Here is an 18,305-nt window from a genome sequence, read left to right on the forward strand (position 1 = left end):
AAATATAAGGAAAAAAAGTAAATAAAGAACAAGAATAAAGATAAAAAAAACAGAAAAATAAGGTTCCTGTGATACCAAAGTGAAAGAAGAGATAGAAAAAATAGAAAAAAAGTGAAAATAAAGAATAAAACTAAAAATCTACACAACGAAAGGGAGGAAACAGTGAGAGAAATGTGAATAAACAAGAATAAAGACAAAACAGAAGAAAAAAAATAAAGCGAAAGTGAATCTGCGAAATAAAGCAAAGCAGAAAATAAAGTCAATATAATCAAATAAAAAAAAAGTAAAGGAGAGAGAGAGAGAAAAAAAAAGTTCATAGCAGACGAGAACGTGAAGGTCAAAGTTTACAAAGTTCAAAGAGAGAATGACCTTAGTGAACTTGAGGGCAAGGAAGTATGAAAAGTACTGCATAAAGTGCGGTGTTGAGATGGCGGTCCACTCACACTCACACACACACACACACACACACACACACACACACACACACACCTTGAGCCAATAAATAGCTAAGCGCAAGGTAAGTGTTTCCTGTTAACCTTTATTAAGTAAGTTAAGTATGTGTGTCTTGTCTTCTAAAGCTTTGTTATTCATGTCCTTGTACTAGTAGTAGTAGTAGTAGTAGTAGTAGTAGTAGTAGTAGCAGTAGCAGTGGTAGTGGTGGTGGTGGTGCTGGTTATAATAGTAGTAGTGGTGGTAGTAGTAGTAGTAGTAGTAGTAGTAGTAGTAGTAGTAGTAGTAGTAGTAGTGAAAGAGGTAGTTTTAATGGCAGAACGTTTTGTACAAGTGTGTGTTCATATACGTTTATTTAACTGCAATTAAAAAACATCTGTGTGAACCGAACGGCGGCGGCGGTGGTGGTGGTGGCGGCGGCGGCGGTGGTGGTGATGGTAGTGGTAGTGGTTATAGCAAGTATGGAGAGAGGTGGGGGACGGGAAGGGGGTGAAGGAGGCAACTGGAGGCCATAATGGGAAGCAGCCCCACCCACCACGATCGCCGACGCCCATCACGCCCACACCCACCACGTCATAAGCACGAGACACCCCACACGTCCACACACACACACACACACACACACACACACACACACACCTTTGTTCTATTTGCTATGACGCTGTTTTGCATGATGTCCCCTCCCCTCTCTCTCTCTCTCTCTCTCTCTCTCTCTCTCTCTCTCTCTCTCTCTCTCTCTCCGTGTCAATTACTTCCTCTGTTTCTCCCTCCCTCGCTGGTAACTTTTACAGTCCAACGATTTTTCCTCCATCAGAGAGAGAGAGAGAGAGAGAGAGAGAGAGAGAGAGAGAATTACGATGTTGTATATAATGCTGCGTTGGAACAGGGCAAGGAATTTATAATGATAATACTTCAATAATACTCCTATTAATACGAGCAACAATACACTCCATGCACGCTAAGGAAACAAAGAACGTGTGTGTGTGTGTGTGTGCGAGCGTGAACTGACTGAGTTTGCGTGTGTGTGAGTATGAACAGTGTGTATTCTAATATCGCAGAAGGACCACAGCTGTCACTCCTCCCTCCCCCTCTCCCAACCCCTCACCACCCACAGTCTCTCAAACACATCTTACACCACCACCACTCCCCGCACACACACCTCCCACTCACTCACTCCCTCTCACTTGGCGGGCGGGGAGTTGCCAAGTTAAAGTCAAGATTTAAAACACTCTACACCGCCAAATTTTCCTCCCTCACCGTTTCCTCGCCCTCGCCTACACGACCCACGAAAGGGAGATACAAAAAAAATAAAATAAAAAACACGTATTTCCTTCCCACAGCATATGGTCCCCCCACAAGGCCCTCTAAGACCTTCCTGTAGCATATCACAGTGTAGGTTCCTGTCAGTGCGTGTATAGCGAGCGGGAGTAGCAGGAATGCGGGAGAGATTCATTCTAAAGTGCAAATAAAGGTTGAACTTCTGGTGAGATCGAAGTGAGAGGCGCGGGAACCAGTTGAGCTTGGTAGGAACACAGGATTTTGCCTTATTTGGAAGCCCGGAGAACCAGCTACAGAGAGAGAGAGAGAGAGAGAGAGAGAGAGAGAGAGAGAGAGAGAGAGAGAGAGAGAGAGAGAGAGAGTTTATTTGTGGGTTTGTTTGTTATTCCAAAAACTCGCTTCTCGCATTGTTCCTTGCGCACTTTAGTTGACAGTCTTAATTATCCAACGAGTTAATTTTCCTTGCTTGTTAATGATACTAACGAGAGAGAGAGAGAGAGAGAGAGAGAGAGAGAGAGAGAGAGAGAGAGTTTTCCTTATCAATCTCATTTGTTAGAACAGGATAAAAAAATGGAAGAGATAAACAAATAAGAAAATGCAGACAGCTTAAAAGATGAACAGACACGCAGGCAGGCAGACAGACAGACAGACAGACAGACAGACGTGCAAGCAGACAGACAGGAATTCCGCGATTTAAAGGGAAGAGAAGAAAGAGGGGAAGAGGAAGAGAAAGAGGAGAGAAGAAAAATTTAGATAAATCTTTAATTCCATTCTGGTTCTTCCAATCTCTTAAGGGAAGAAGAAGAAGAGGGAAAGAAGATAGAAGGGGAAGAGAAGATGAAATAATAATAAAATCAGGAAAAAAGAACAAAAAAAGCATACAAGAATAAAAAAAAAGCTTTGTAAAACGAGACGAAAAAGAAGAAAAGAAAAATATCAATTTGCTTGAAAGGATAAGGCAATAAACAAATTAAAAGAATGAAGGGAAATAAAGAAAGAGATAAAACAAGAATGGGAAACGTGAGAGGGAGAAAGAGACAGACAAAAATGGAAAAAGCAAAATGAATAAAAGAAAGAGAAAGAGGAGCAGGTCAGAACAAAAAATAGAAAGAAAGTGAGGATGACAATCGGTCCTGCTTCACTTAGAGAGAGAGAGAGAGAGAGAGAGAGAGAGAGAGAGAGAGAGAGAGAGAGAGAGAGAGAGAGAGAGAGAGTCTGTGAATCTGTGGTGCTTGTGGTCTTGGGTGAGAGAGAGAGAGAGAGAGAGAGAGAGAGAGAGAGAGAGAGAGAGAGAGAGAGAGAGATGAGTGTGGTTGAGACAGAAGCAGGGAGAGAGAGTGGGAGAGGGGAGGTGGGTTAGTGAGGGAGATAGTGAGAGGAGGGAGAGGGGAGAGGGAGAGAAGGGGGGTGAGGGAGAGGGGGCGCTAGCATCACCTGCTCAAGTATGACTCAGCTCCAACACAGGTGAGCTGCCCCTCTCCCCCTCTTCCCCATCTCCCATCCCCCCTACCCCCTCCTCCCATCCCTGTCCCTTGTGTGTCTTTTCCTCCCTCCCTCCCTCCTCTCTCTCTCTCTCTCTCTCTCTCTCTCTCTCTCTCTCTCTCTCTCTCTCTCTCTCTCTGTCCCTCTCCTTCCTTTCCTCCCTCTCTCCACTCGTCTCTCACTCTCCTCTCCTTTACTCCCTCTGTACCTATCCTTTTCCACCTTCTCTCTCCACCTCTCTTTCTTTCCTCCCTTCATCCTTCTCCTCTTCTCTCTCTTCCTTCCTCATCCTCTCCTATCTGCCTAACTGTCTCTCCTGTCTATCTTCTTCCTCTTCCTCTTCTTCTTCTTCTTCTTCTTCTTCATTCTACTCCCCATTCTTCATCTCTCCATCTTCATGCTCTTGGTCATTTTCCCCACAATCATCGTCATTTCTGGTGCTTACGTTGTCTATTATTACCTTCTCCTTTTTATCTCTCTCTTGTTCTTTTTTTACTTTACTTTTTGCAACGTAGCGGAAAAAAGTGAGTGAACGCAGTATTTTCTTCTTTTTTTCCATCAAACCTCTTGCTCATCACCACTACCACTACCTGTCATCACCGCTACAATCTTTTATTTTCTTTTTTTTTTAACTCTATCTTTTTTTAGACCGTACCTCATCAGCAGCAGCAACGTGACAGTTTTACCTCACACAAGACCCCAGACACACCGTTTCCTCACTATCAACCAACCCCTTCAGTAGTATCACATTTTTTACCTTCAGTTTTAAGTATAACTAGACAATTTTATTGACATTAGGAAGGCTCTATGGAGATCAGAAGATTAATGGTCCAGAATTTTCACTATTTTAATACACATAAGTTTCTGAAGCTGTATTAAATCATCAAATAGTAAGCAGAATGAATATGAAGAGGTTAATCTGAGCAGGAAGGCACATGGTTGTCAGGAGGGAAGGAGGGAAGGAGAGAGGGTGGTGGGTGTTCTGCATGACCTGGGGCGTGTGTGTGCGTGGGAGAGGGTGTGGGTGGGAGTGAGAGGTGATTTAGTGCAGTGGGTGGGCGTGTTTGGTGTCTGGGAGAGTGGGAGTAAGAGAGTGGGTGGGAGAGCATTAAATAAACGTCTCTCCCACGGTTTGAAAGGAACTGTTCTGATGGAGATAGACTGCTACTACTTGTAAAACATCTCTCTCTCTCTCTCTCTCTCTCTCTCTCTCTCTCTCTCTCTCTCTCTCTCCAGCATCCTTCACTATAAAATCTTTCCCAAGCATCTCAAAATCTTTACCTTCCCATCCTCTTCCTCCTCCTTTTTCTCCTCCTCCTCCTCCTCCTCCTCCTCCTCCTCCTCTTCTTCTTCTTCACTGGTAAGGTATAGTACACAATTATCCTCCTCCCCTCCTCCCACATCCTCTTCCCTTCCTATCATCCATTTCTACCTCCCTCTCTCTTTTACTCCTCTTTCCTTCCTTTCCTGTCTGTAATCCATCCTACCCCCCTGTCTCCCCCTTCCGCCTTTTGTCTACCTCATCCTCTCTCTCTCTCTCTCTCTCTCTCTCTCTCTCTCTCTCTCTCTCTCTCTCTCTCTCTCTCTCAGCATGACCCAACACAGAAAGTCTCCATTAGCGAATAAAAAAGTCATTTAAAAACACGTGGCTGGCTTTCTCTCTCTCTCTCTCTCTCTCTCTCTCTCTCTCTCTCTCTCTCTCTCTCTCTCTCTCTCTCTCTCTCACACTATTAAATTCCCTGCTACTTAATTTTTCCCTCTATCTCTCTTTATCCCTCTCTCTCCTCCTCCTCCTCCTCCTCAACCTCCTTCCCACCATTGTGCGCACCTGGGAGGAAGGAACGGTATATTACAGGTGTACTAATGGGCTTAATTACGGTGTATCTGGTAAGTGCAGGGCAGGTGAGGGATGGGAGAGGGAAGGTAATGGAAGGTCATGGTCTACTCTGGGGAGGCGAGATACACACTCCTACATGTGACTGGTACAATAGGTTTATATGGGCCTCTTCTTTTCTGGAGGTGGTGGTGGTGGTGGTGGTGGTGGTGTTTGGTATGGGTATTATTAGTATTATTGGGGTGTTTTTTTTGAGGGTGGTAATTATTATTTTTTTTTTTCAAGGGTGTATATTGAAGGGGTGTGTTTTGGTTTATGGGTGTTTGTGGTATTTTTCTGTGTGTTTTTTTTAGGGGGGTTTTCTTTGTGTGTGTGTGTTTTTTTTCGTCTTATTTCATCTTTTTCCCTTGTTTATTATTTTTTTATTGATTTTTTTCGTTTTCGTTTTTATTTTCTTCTTATTTTCATCTTTTTTCCTTGTTTATTTTTCTTTCTGTGGTTTGTTTGAGTTTCCTTGTTTCTTTTTTGCCTTATTTCATCTTTTTTTATTTGTTTTGAGTATTTCTTTATGGTTTATTTGAGTTTCCTTGTTTTTTTTCTTTCTCATTCTTTTTTTGGTACAATTTGAGATGGTGAGTTATGTTATAGCATATCTGACTTTTCTATGTTTTTTCTGATCTTTTCTTTTTTCCCCTTTCTTGTACATTCTGCAGATTGACTCCGTTCCATTCAATAAATCTTCCTTGTATTTTCTTCGAGTCTTTCCACGTATTAATCTTCCTCCATCTGTATTTTCCGAACAAAAACTCATTCCCATACAGTTCGTCCGTGTCTTTCTCGTTTCTCTCACTTTTTAAATACATTCTGAAGATTAATTGAACAGAGCGATGATTTGTTGTTTCTGTTCTTACAAGTGTTTTCTCGTGTAGATCTTTCTCAGGATACGTTGTCATAATAAAAGGAATGCCCCTCCAATGTGTTCATCATATAAATAGTTTTCTTCCCAGAGTGTCCTTGCATAAGTGATGAGGAATATGCTCGAGCGATCAAAGAGTTATCTACGCATGTCATCCTCGCAGATCAAAGAAAAAAGAAAGTGATCAAAGGGAACATCACTCAACTCACCTCAACATACGACAAAAACATCCAGAGAGAGAGAGAGAGAGAGAGAGAGAGAGAGAGAGAGAGAGAGAGAGAGAGAGAGAGAGAGAGAGAGAGAGAGAGAGAGAGAGAGAGAAAGGACAAAAAGACAATAGAAAAATTACCGATTCACTGAAAGAGAAATCATTATCTCAAACCCACAACAATAACATTCACAAGTCAATGAAAAAGAGGAACAAATGACTTTACAGGGAGATAATCAGATCCATTGTTATGTATATTATTTCCACGCTTCTTCTGGACAAGGGAGGTATTGAGAGGAAGCGTGCAAGAGCGGCATCAGTCACTTATTACTCCTCTCTCCACGATAAATGCTTAATGTGTAATATTACGCCAGCGCCAGCGCCTGCCCGGGACTTCAAAGGCTGGTGATAGAGCAAGGGAGGGAGGGAAGGCTGGGAGAGACAGACAGAGAGAGAGAAGGTCATAAAAAGATATAGATAGTTTCGTAAGTGGGGAGACGAAAAGGATGAAAATAATGAAGGAATTGAGAAAATATATAATTATGAATTGAATATTAGAAGACAGAAGACAGAGATGGATACAAAGAGAGATAGGGACATTCATTGAGAGGCGAAAGTGATGTATTTAATATAGGAATTGAGAGACAATATATATAATTATGAGGAGAACATTAGGAGGAGAGAGAAGACAAGGAGAGAGAAAGAGACAAATATGCAGTTAGGTACATAAGGAAAAAAAAATGATGAAAATAAAGCAAAAATAAAGATAATATATAACTGTGAAGAAAAATATATATTAGAAGAAATAAAAAAAAGAGAAAAGAATATGAAAACAAGAAAAAAACCTCAAAAACAAAGAAAAAGAGAGAGAGAGAGAGAGAGAGAGAGAGAGAGAGAGAGAGAGAGAGAGAGAGAGAGAGAGAGAGAGAGAGAGAGAGAGAGAGAGAGAGAGAGAGAGAAACAGATGAAAAGAATGAAAAAAAAAAAAAAAACTGAGAAAATTCACGAAAAGAAGAGAAGAAGAGGAGAAGAATCTTGGAGGAGAATAAAACTTTGTGAGATGAAAGCAAGGCGTCAAGAAACCACAGGGGAAAAAAAAACTGCCATGAAAACACGCTAAAAGGAAAACAAAAGAAAAAAAAACATAAAAAAACAGTTCAAAGGCTTTACATACAAGATCCAGTAAAAGAGAAAAGAAAACAATAAAAAAAGATGAAAAGATAACAAGGAATCTGAAGAAAATAATTTAAAAAGAAAGCAAAAAATAACCGGAAAGAGAGTTTAGGAAGAAAACTATGCAAGAAAAACGAAAGAGAGAGAGAGAGAGAGAGAGAGAGAGAGAGAGGTTATTTTTAGGGAAGGGTGTAAGGAGAGGTAAGTGGGAAGAGTGACAGGCATTAAGTTCAAAGCAAGGCAGGAAAAGGGAAAGGGAAAGAGTGAAGGGGAATGTGGAAAAGATGATCAAAAGAGTGACGGACGTGGAGCAGCTAAGGTGAGACAGACAGACAGAGAGAGAGAGAGAGAGAGAGAGAGAGAGAGAGAGAGAGAGAGAGAGAGAGAGAGAGAGAGAGAGAGAGAGAGAGAGAGAGAGAGAGAGAGAGAGAGAGAGAGAGAGAGAGAGAGAGATGAAAACTGATAAAAAATATATAGAAGGGATAGAAAAGTGAAGCTGGAAAGACGTGAAAAAAATGAGGAAGAGAAAAAAAACTACTCTCTCTCTCTCTCTCTCTCTCTCTCTCTCTCTCTCTCTCTCCATTTAAATGTTCTCTGAACCAGTAAATTTCACCCCAAACTTGCGTCCAGCTACCCGTAAAGACTTCTCCGGTGACCTAGATCTAAGAATACGTCATGCTGTCTCTCTCTCTCTCTCTCTCTCTCTCTCTCTCTCTCTCTCTCTCTCCTTACTTCCTTCCTTCATGCATAGGCGAGTTTATGCCCCATCACGATACGCCATGAAGGAGGAGGAGGAGGAGGAAGAGGAGGAGGAGGAGGAGGAGGGAAGATCCATAAACCACCACCAACCGCTCCTTCCTGTATGTTACCATTCCTCCTCCTCCTCCACTTTCAGGGCAGCTATTGGCCTGTCCATTCCATCTCAGCCTGACACAACCTGACCGTTCCTGTGAGCATTACGTTACCAGGAGGAGGAGGAGGAGGAGGAGGAGGAGGAGGAGGAGGAAGTAGAGAAATGTACATGAATCATAAGGAAATTTGTAACGATCGATGCCAGAGAGAGAGAGAGAGAGAGAGAGAGAGAGAGAGAGAGAGAGAGAGAGAGAGAGAGAGAGAGAGGTGGGAGGAACAAGTCAGGCCAGGATCGAGTGACAAGAGTCCTGCTCAAGCCACCGAGACTAAGCAACACGATGTAACATAATCCTCCTCCTCCTCCTCCTCCTCCTCCTCCTCCTTCTACTCCACCTCTTCCTCATCGTCTTCCTTCTCATCTTCTAACTCGCTATTTCATTCCCTCTTCTTCCTCTTAAGTGTTTTATCCTGTATTATTCTAGTTCCTGTTTATCATTTTTCTTCCTCCTCACTTCTTTTCTTCTATCTCCCTTTCTCTTCCTGTATTACTCCACATTATCTCCATGTTCCTTCTTTCTTCTCTTTCCTTATGTATCTCCCTATTCGTCCTTCCTTCTTTTTTCTTATCTCTAATCACTAATCAGCTTGTTAACTCTCCTTTCTTCCCGTCCCTCCTTCGTTCCTTCCTTCCTTCATTCATTCATTCATTCTCTATCTTTTTTCTTAAGCCTCATACTTATGTGGCATTTTCTTCAATAATATCTTTTGCTAATCTTCAGTCTAATCTTTATTTATTTCCCTTCCTTCCTTTTATTCCCTTTCTTTTTTTTTCTTCTTTCGTTGTTCTCTGTATTGCCACTTCATTCTGGACAGAGAGAGAGAGAGAGAGAGAGAGAGAGAGAGAGAGAGAGAGAGAGAGAGAGGTCAACTGAACTTACAAAGGCTTCCAAACAGATCTTTTGAGGTTTCGGAAGCGAATAACCCTAAGTGTGAGTGTGTGTGTGTGGGGGGGGGAGGGGGTACGTTCTTGTCCCTAGTAAGTAATTTCAGCCCCACTTCATAATAAAACATAATAAGTGGACCACACACACACACACACACACACACACACACACACACACACACACACACACACACACACACACACACACCTGTCCTGGCATCCTACGCACCTGACACATCCGGAACTCAATGAAAAACAAAGAAAAAAATAAAAGCAAATACGAAAACAAACATCTAAATCATCATAGGAGGCACTTGACTGAGATGAGGAGGAGGAGGAGGAGGAGGAGGAGAATATGAGGAAGAAAAATGCAGAGAGAATGTTGCAATTGAAGATTACGAAAAAAGAATCAGGAAAATACAAATGCAAAAGAATTCAAGGAACTCACGAGAGAGAGAGAGAGAGAGAGAGAGAGAGAGAGAGAGAGAGAGAGAGAGAGAGAGAGAGAGAGAGAGAGAGAGAGAGAGAGAGAGAGAATATGCTGAACACGTAGGGTAATCTTTTTCCCATTCTTCCTCTCCTTTATACAGTCACTACTGAATACCAAATGAAGCGAAACTGTATGAGAGGGAGAGAAAGACGAAAAAAGGGGGAAAAAACAGAGAAAAGTGTGTGTGAGAGAGAGAGAGAGAGAGAGAGAGAGAGAGAGAGAGAGAGAGAGAGAGAGAGAGAGAGAGAGAGAGAGAGAGAGAGGTTAAGAGCACTATCATCTTCTATTTGGCAAACATAACTTACCCTGGCCAAGTCTATAACTAATTGCCGCTAAATCATTTTCAATACACCGTAATGACTTGTTCATATCAGGTGTCTCCCACACTAATGGACGCAGAGAGAGAGAGAGAGAGAGAGAGAGAGAGAGAGAGAGAGAGAGAGAGAGAGAGAGAGAGAGAGAGAGAGAGAGAGAGAGAGAGAGAGAGAGAGAGAGAGAGAGAGTATACGTGACTTATTACATTCCACTGTTCGCTGTTGTCTCCTCAATATCTGCTGTATTTATTAGGTAGTGTGTCGGTCCTGGTGTGTGTGTGTGTGTGTGTGTGTGTGTGTGTGTGTGTGTGTGTGTGTGTGTGTGTGTGTGTGTTCATGATAACAAAGGAGTAGGAGGAAAACAAACCACACATTAATTCTACACACACACACGCACACACACACACACACACACACACACACACACACACACACACACAGGTCCATAGTTAGGTTAAGCATTTCATTTCATTGTTTTAATTTCCCCCCCCTGTACATTTTCAGTGTAATTTTTTTTTTTACATTGTTAAATTAATAAACCGTATATTATTATTATTATTATTATTATTATTACACACACACACACACACACACACACACACACACACACACACACACACACACACACACACACACTCCTAGGTCCGATTCATTCATCTTCCCGCCACGCCACGCTGAACACGGAAATAAGATGAAAACAAGAGAAGGAAAACTAAGAAATTAAGAAAAGAAGGGTAAAATACTTCAAAGGAGATTCAAGCAGTGGAAAATCGCCACCTTGTCATATAAGACCCGTTTCTATTTCATTTTTTCTTTTTTATTATTTTTTCCTTCAGTCTTCTCGCTAAATATTTTTCTTCACTTACAAGGAAATTATTTGAAGTTTGTTGTTGTGTCTGCCTGTTTTTCTGTCTCTGTCTCTGTCTCTCTCTCTCTCTCTCTCTGGAAGGTTTTATGATGTTAGTAGAGTTAATATGAGAGAGAGAGAGAGAGAGAGAGAGAGAGAGAGAGAGAGAGAGAGAGAGAGAGAGAGAGAGAGAGAGAGAGAGAGACAGGAAAAGGAAGTGAAAAAAAAAAACGGAAATAACAGGACAAAACACACACACACACACACACACACACACACACACACACACACACACACACACACACACACACACACACACACACACACACACACACCGTAGAAACACATGCCATTTCTTGCTTTCCTCCCCCTTATAAAGTCCCTCTACAAGGCCAAGACAAACATTATAAGACTCCTGTAGATACACACCACCACCACCACCACCACCACCATCATCACCATCAGCATCCATTCATTCTTTGGAAGTCATTATGATTCTTTGGAAGTCAAAAGCTATATGAGAGAGAGAGAGAGAGAGAGAGAGAGAGAGAGAGAGAGAGAGAGAGAGAGAGAGAGTTATTCTCTCTCTCTCTATTTTTTTTATTTAAACAAAACTTAATACAAAGGAACATGTACCCAAAGGCGCACTGTCGTGCTACCTATTCTAATCACCGTTATTCTCTCTCTCTCTCTCTCTCTCTCTCTCTCTCTCTCTCTCTCTCTCTCTCTGGCTTTACCTTTAACGCCCCTTTTCTTAATTGCAGGGGACAAAAGCCACATCTACACACACCTGTACGGCCACTGACAGGTATTCAAGTCACCCCCCCCCATGCAAGTTAATAATGGCTTTCTAACACCTACAAGATCAAAGTTGGCCCATCAAAGCCGCATCTTCACGCTACAGGTCCTGGACTCTATGCGGGGGAACACTGGCAGAAGAACAACAGACACTAACAGAAGGAGGACAAAGTGACAAAATAGTGACATACAACTTCACACACCTTCCTTGTTTCCCTCCCTCTTCTCGCCTCAATCCAGGTGAGTTTCCTGGCTTTAATTACAGGTGTGTTTGGTCTCTTTTGGGTGTTTTTATTTTCTGGTTCGTTGTTTGGTTTAGTTTTTTTTTTTTTTTTGTGTGTGTGTTTTGTTTGTGTTCGTGGTGGTGGTGGTAGTGGTGGTAGTATTAGTATTAGTAGTGGTAGTGGTAGTAGTAGTTGTAGTAGTAGTAGTAGTAGTAGTAGTAGTAGTATTTGTTGTTGTAGTTGTTTATAGCAGTGGTAGAAATAGTTTTTTTTTATTTAAGTTGTGGTTTGTTGTGAAGTTATTATTATTCTCATTATTATTATTATCATTATCTCTATCATCATTACCATTACAACTTTCATTACCTAGACCATTACTACTACCATACAACTAAACCAACTGTATATACAAGAAAATACACGAAAAAAACTCTGAAATAAAAACCACCTCCCTTTATTAACGCTACCAGACCCAATACAATCAAAACCAATAACAATAATAATAAAAATAACAACAATAACAATAATAACACACCCCCAACATCTCCCTCCCCAAATAACAGAAAACGGGATTCGAGGGAGCACTTAAACATTCCCAGCCACTAAAACGAAAGGCAGTAATAAATGGAAGTAAATTATAAGTAGTATTGAAACTTTAATTAAAATATGGCGCGTGAACGGCAAGATAATGGTGGGGCGTGATGGGGAGAGGAGGGGGGGAGGGAAGAGGGGGTATGAGGGGTCAAGGAGGAGGGGGTTGGGTTCTTATCGTAATGGCTGGAGGGGGAGACTCAAGAAATTATGAAGTCAAGGGTGGCTGGGAGCTTTCTCTCTCTCTCTCTCTCTCTCTCTCTCTCTCTCTCTTTTTTGCTTCGGCTTTCCGAGTAACGTTTTAAGCTGCCTATTGCCTTCCTTCCTCCTCCTCCTCCTCCTCCTCCTCCTCCTCCTCCTCCTCCTCTCTTTCCTCTTCCTCTTCCTCCTTTTCTTCTTCCGCAATTTAGCTCCCGTTCTGAAATGAGACAGTTTTCCTCAGCATTATTTCATTTCTCCACATTTTCTTCCTCTTTTTTTCACTTATTACTCGGGAGCCCTCACCACAGCCGTCTTCTCCTCCACTTCCTTCCTCTTCATCATCACCATCCTCTTCCTTCCTCCCTCCCTCCTTTCCTTCCTTTCTCTTCATTACCACCATCCTCTTGCTTCCTCCCTCCCTCTCTTCCTTCCTTCATCTCTGTTCCTCCACTTCCTTCTTCATCATTCTCTTCCTTCTCTGCCTTTCTTTTAATTAGTCCTCCTCCTCCACCACTTCCTTCCTCTTCATGATTCTCTCACTTATTATCTTTTGTCCATTCTCCTCATCCACTTTCAGTCCTCCTCCTCCTCCTCCTCCTCCTCTACTCTGTTTCCTCATCCGTGAACGCAAGGAAACGCCGCACTTGGAGGAAACTTCACGCCACAGGGAAACTTTTTCGCTTAGGGTGATTTCCTGTCGTGTTCTGCCTTATCCTGTTTCCCTACTCGTTAAATATTTCCCCGTTATTGACCTTTTTTTTCTAGTTCTTCTGATATTCGTCTTTTTTTTTTATTTTGTTCATTTCTCCGTTTTTCATATTCATATTTTTTTTCTTTTCTCTCTAAATATTTGCTTTTTCTTTATTATGTATTCGTCTCTGCAGTCATTTTCTTCAATATTCCTTTTACTATCTTATCTTTGTTTTATCTCAATTTTGAATCATTCCCCTCAGTCATGCTCTTCTGTATCCCTCTATCATATCTTTCTTCCTACTCATCTACTTCTTCCCTATCTTCGCTTTTCTAATATTCCTTTTCTCTCATTTTTATTTTCGTTCAAGTACCGCTTTCATGTTCTTTCCCTCTGTTGTTTTCATTCGTCCCCCAAAAAACATCTGTAATTTCCTACATGCCTCTTTATAGTTACAATCTCACCCTTCCTGTCTTTCTATTCCTTCCTTAAGCTCTTCAGTAGCATGCTGCGTTTCCATATTCATTCTGCTTACCATTTAGTGATTTTATACAGCTTCAAAAATGTATGTGGGGATTAAAATACTGAAGTCACTGGCCAGTAATCTTCTGACCTTCATAGACCCTTGCTAATGTGAATGAAATTGTCTTATAACCCAAAAATCACGGTAAAAATGTGTCTCAGTATTGAAAAACGTTAATAAGCCTAGTACCTTCAACTTCTCCTTTCCAATCTGCACTTCCATTTACTAACACATTCCTTCTTTCCTTCCCTTCATATATCATACCCCAAAAATCACGGTAAAAATGTGTCTCAGTATTGAAAATAAGTTAAGCCCAGTACCTTCAACTTCCCTTCTCCAATCTACATTTCCATTTACTAACTCCTACCTACCTTCTTCCCTTCCCTTCACGTATCATACCCCAAAAATCACGGTAAAAATGTGTCTCAGTATTGAAAATAAGTTAAGCCTAGTACCTCCAACTTCCCCTTTCTAATCTGCACTTCCATCTACTACCACCTACCTACCTACCATCCTTCCTGCCTTCCCTTCACCACTAAGTCACAAATTTTTACCTTCCTCCTTTCCTGAACCTAACTATTACAACACTTATCCTTCCTGGCCTTCCACATTTACCCTCCTTCCTTCCTTCCTTCAAAAAACGTAATCTCCTTGCCTTCTTCCTCGCTTCCGCCGCCCCCAACTGACCTTCCATACTCGTCTCGGGGAGCAATTTCCTCTCCCCTCCCTCTAAACAGAACGAAGAGAAAGGAAAATGGACAGAAAACGTGAAATTCAAGGTATAAAAAAAGCAACAGCAAGGCCGGATAGTAATTTTGGTGTTGATGGAGAGGCAACAAGGGAAGGTTAATTCTGTAGCTATTACCCAACGTATATACATGGAGATACTAGACAAACAACACGCCCGCTACGAGAGAGAGAGAGAGAGAGAGAGAGAGAGAATGGGTTTTTGTTTATTTATTACTACTAAGGAGCCAAATGAGAGAGAGAGAGAGAGAGAGAGAGAGAGAGAGAGAGAGAGAGAGAGAGAGAGAGAGAGAGAGAGAGAGAGAGAGAGAGAGAGAGAGAGAGAGAGAGGATGGTGTCACAGTGAACTAAGAACAGAAACAATCCGTCAAAACACACGAGAGAGAGAGACAGAGAACTAAGAACAGAAACAATCCGTCAAAACACGAATAGTCATAATCCAGTTATAAATGTCAACTGTCTATCACACACACACACACACACACACACACACACACACACACACACACACACACACACACACACACACGAGTAAGAGTTCCCCAAGAGTTAATTTCGCGCCAAAACCACCTAATTGAAGCAAGTCTCGCCACTAATTCAAAACATGCCCACACACCACCCACCTCGTGTTTTTACTAATGGACTCACGTTTTCTTTAATTTAGGAGCAATATTGAAAACCGATTACATTACGAGGAAGAGGAACAGGAAGAGGAGGAAGAGGAAGAGGAGGAGGAGGAGGAGGAGGAGGAGGAGGAGGAGGAGGAGGAGGAGGAGGAGGAGGAGGAGGAGGAGGAGGAGTTGGACAAGCAAACACTCCACCACTTTTTCCTTCTTCACTTTTCCCTCCTTCATACTCATCCTCTTTCTCCTCCTCCTCCACCTCCACTTCTCTACCTCTTCTCTTCTCCTCCTCCTCCTCCTCCTCCTCCTCCTCCATTTGCCTTTTCGCAGGGAATATCACGAACCTACCTCTCTCTCTCTCTCTCTCTCTCTCTCTCTCTCTCTGTACCGTGTGTTTTGTTAATTTTCGTTCGTAAGAATAAGTGTCGATATATTATTTAACTTGACTGTCTGATTCTTGGAAGGAGGAGGAGGAGGAGGAGGAGGAGGAGGAGGAGGAGGAGGAGGAGGAGGAGGAGGAGGAGGAGGAGGAGGAGGAGGAGGTGAAAAAAATATCAGACGACAGCAATGAGAGGACAAGAAGCCATGGAGGAAAAGAGAGGAGGTTATGAGATACTGAGGACAAAGGAGGAGGAGGAGGAGGAGGAGGAGGAGGAGGAGGAGGAGGAGGAGGAGGAGGAGGAGGAGGAGGAGGAGGAGTGAATGCGTAATTAGAGAGATCATGGAAGCGTGGTTCCGAGTGGCCATTGTCGTTGCGTGAAAATAGTGGTGAAGGTGGTGCTGCTACTAAAGGAGGAGGAGGAGGAGGAGGAGGAGGAGGTGGTGATGCGTGATATTGAATGATACAGAACATGACTCCACCTTCACCACCACCACCACCACTACCATCACCACCACCACCACCACCGTTATTACTGTAAACATCACCCACCCCGTTCTATTCTCGTCACCATTGTGATTGTGAACTGCACCATATCACCAAGACTTTCTGTTGCTCAGTCACTATATAATGTCACGGTAAATATGTATGAGTCACTATACTGGTCTTTATTAGAATCATCACCATTGTTGAGTGTCATATCACCACCATCAGTCACCATATGTCTTAAAATCATCCCCATTGTTATTTCGAGTATATAATCATCATCATCACCATTTTGAACATCATCATCCACTTCACCATCAAAATCAGCATCATCAACATCTTCCTCCCGCAAATACTTCAAGTCACCACCCACATCACCATCATCACCATCTTCCTCTTGCAAATACTTCAACACTTTACCAATAAAAAATCAACGAAGTCACTATCATCATCATCAGGACATCAAATATAAGACAATCTACTAAAGAACACCACACACGCATCACCATCACCACCACTGTCATCACCAGTACAGCGACACCTAACCCCACTGACTCACCACCACTTTCACCAAAAACCACAACCATTACCTACTCACTAGCACTTCATCATCACCACAATCACCACCACGTTTAATCACACTCCACCTCTACACCACTTCCCTTCACCACCAAAACCACCACAATTACCACGTGCACCCTATCACATTTCACCATGACACTCGGTCACCACCATATCCTTTACCATCATCACTATCACCACCACCACCACCACCACTACTACTACATTCATTAACACTAAAAAAACACCAAAAATTTGAGTTATTTGAACCATTATTACTATTTTTTTTTCCATCACCACCACCACCACCACCACCATCAACACCTCATTCATTAATACTAAAAAAAACACCACAATTTTGAGTTATTTCAACCATTATAACTAAATCTTTCTCCATCACCACCACCATCACCATCACCACCACCACCACCACTCGTCTTCAACACCAAGCCACAAGACACCTCAATCCAAGAGGAGAATGACCTGGTGTGACCTTGTAGCACCACCACCACCACCGCCGCCACCACCACCACCACCGCCACCACCACTCCTCTATCACGTCCACCTTCACCTAACCTTCCAGCGCCTCCGTCACGCGCGCACACCTCCACTTCCTCCACCTCCTCCACGTACCCCCCCATTCCCCCACACCACAAAATAAGAGAGAAAGAGAAAGGGGAAAAAGAGTAAGAGGGGGTTGGAAAGGGCAGCAACATTCCTATATCACTCTTACCAGGTTTTTCTTATGAGGGTTAAAAAAAAAAAAAAAAAAAAAAAAAAAAAAACTCAAGGAAAAACAAACGGAGAAAGTATTGACATGGTATTAAATTATTGTGTTTTCTCAAATCGTGGCAAAGAAAGAGGCTATTATTCTCAAACATTTCTGTGCTTCACCTCCACCATTGCAAAAGCCTTTATATAAATTCACACAAGTTTTTTTTTTTTTTAGGGTATTTTGTTTTTAAGGTTCTAGAGGCAGATTGATAAGATTTCTACATTATTAACTGGAGGAACACTCTTGAAAATCTCCCTACTCACCTTTGAGGCCTTGGAAAAGAGTTGTAATGAGAGAATAAAGCAATTTTAAGTGTATTTTTACGGTTCTAGAGGCAGATTGACAAGATTTCTTAATGATTAACTGGAAAAATACTCTTGAAAATCTCGCTAGTCATCTTTGTGTCCTTGGAAAAGAGTCATGTTGAGAGAATAAAGCAATTTTAAGGGTGTTTTTTACGGTTATAGAGACAGTGACAAGATTTCTACATTATTAACTGGAAAAACACAGTCGTGGTGAGACAATAAAGCATAATTTTTGTCCTCTTTTCACCTATTTATTTACAGCTGGCAGGGAATTGAAAAGATTGCGTTTATCTATCTATCTATCTATCTATCTGTTGTTTCTCCGTTTGTCTCTCTCTATCCGTATGTCTACCCCATAATCTCTCTCTCTCTTATTATCTATCTATCTATCTGTTCCATCGTTTGTCTCTGATTTACTATCCTTATGTCTACTCTCTCTCTCTCTCTCTCTCTCTCTCTCTCTCTCTCTCTCTCTCTCTCTCTCTCTCTCTCTCTCTCTCTCTCCCTCCCTCCCTCCCTCCCTCCCTTCCACTCACACGCTCAAATTTTTCCCCGCTGTTCGCTTGAGTTATGGAATTCACAGCATCTAACTTCATTGAATAAGAACACCACTC

General features: G+C 42.0%; 1 protein-coding gene and 1 long non-coding RNA gene across 4 annotated transcripts in view; one reads left to right on the forward strand and one right to left on the reverse strand.

Moving 5' to 3' along the window:
- The window catches only part of LOC123512999 (multiple PDZ domain protein-like), a 945,060-nt gene that overhangs the window by 264,249 nt on the left and 662,506 nt on the right, over positions 1–18,305 (reverse strand). The gene's annotated exons all lie outside the window — the stretch shown is intronic.
- The window catches only part of LOC123513002, a 61,021-nt gene continuing 42,728 nt past the window's right edge, over positions 13–18,305 (forward strand). The window contains exons 1-2 of one of the 2 annotated variants that reach the window (XR_006677233.1): positions 13–517; positions 11,552–11,825. This is a non-coding gene — a long non-coding RNA (uncharacterized LOC123513002). The remainder of the gene's footprint in view (positions 518–11,551; positions 11,826–18,305) is intronic. The other variant, XR_006677232.1, reaches the window with a different exon arrangement.

Source organism: Portunus trituberculatus, chromosome 35, assembly GCF_017591435.1.
Source record: "Portunus trituberculatus isolate SZX2019 chromosome 35, ASM1759143v1, whole genome shotgun sequence".
NCBI classification, from domain to species: Eukaryota; Metazoa; Arthropoda; class Malacostraca; order Decapoda; family Portunidae; genus Portunus; species Portunus trituberculatus.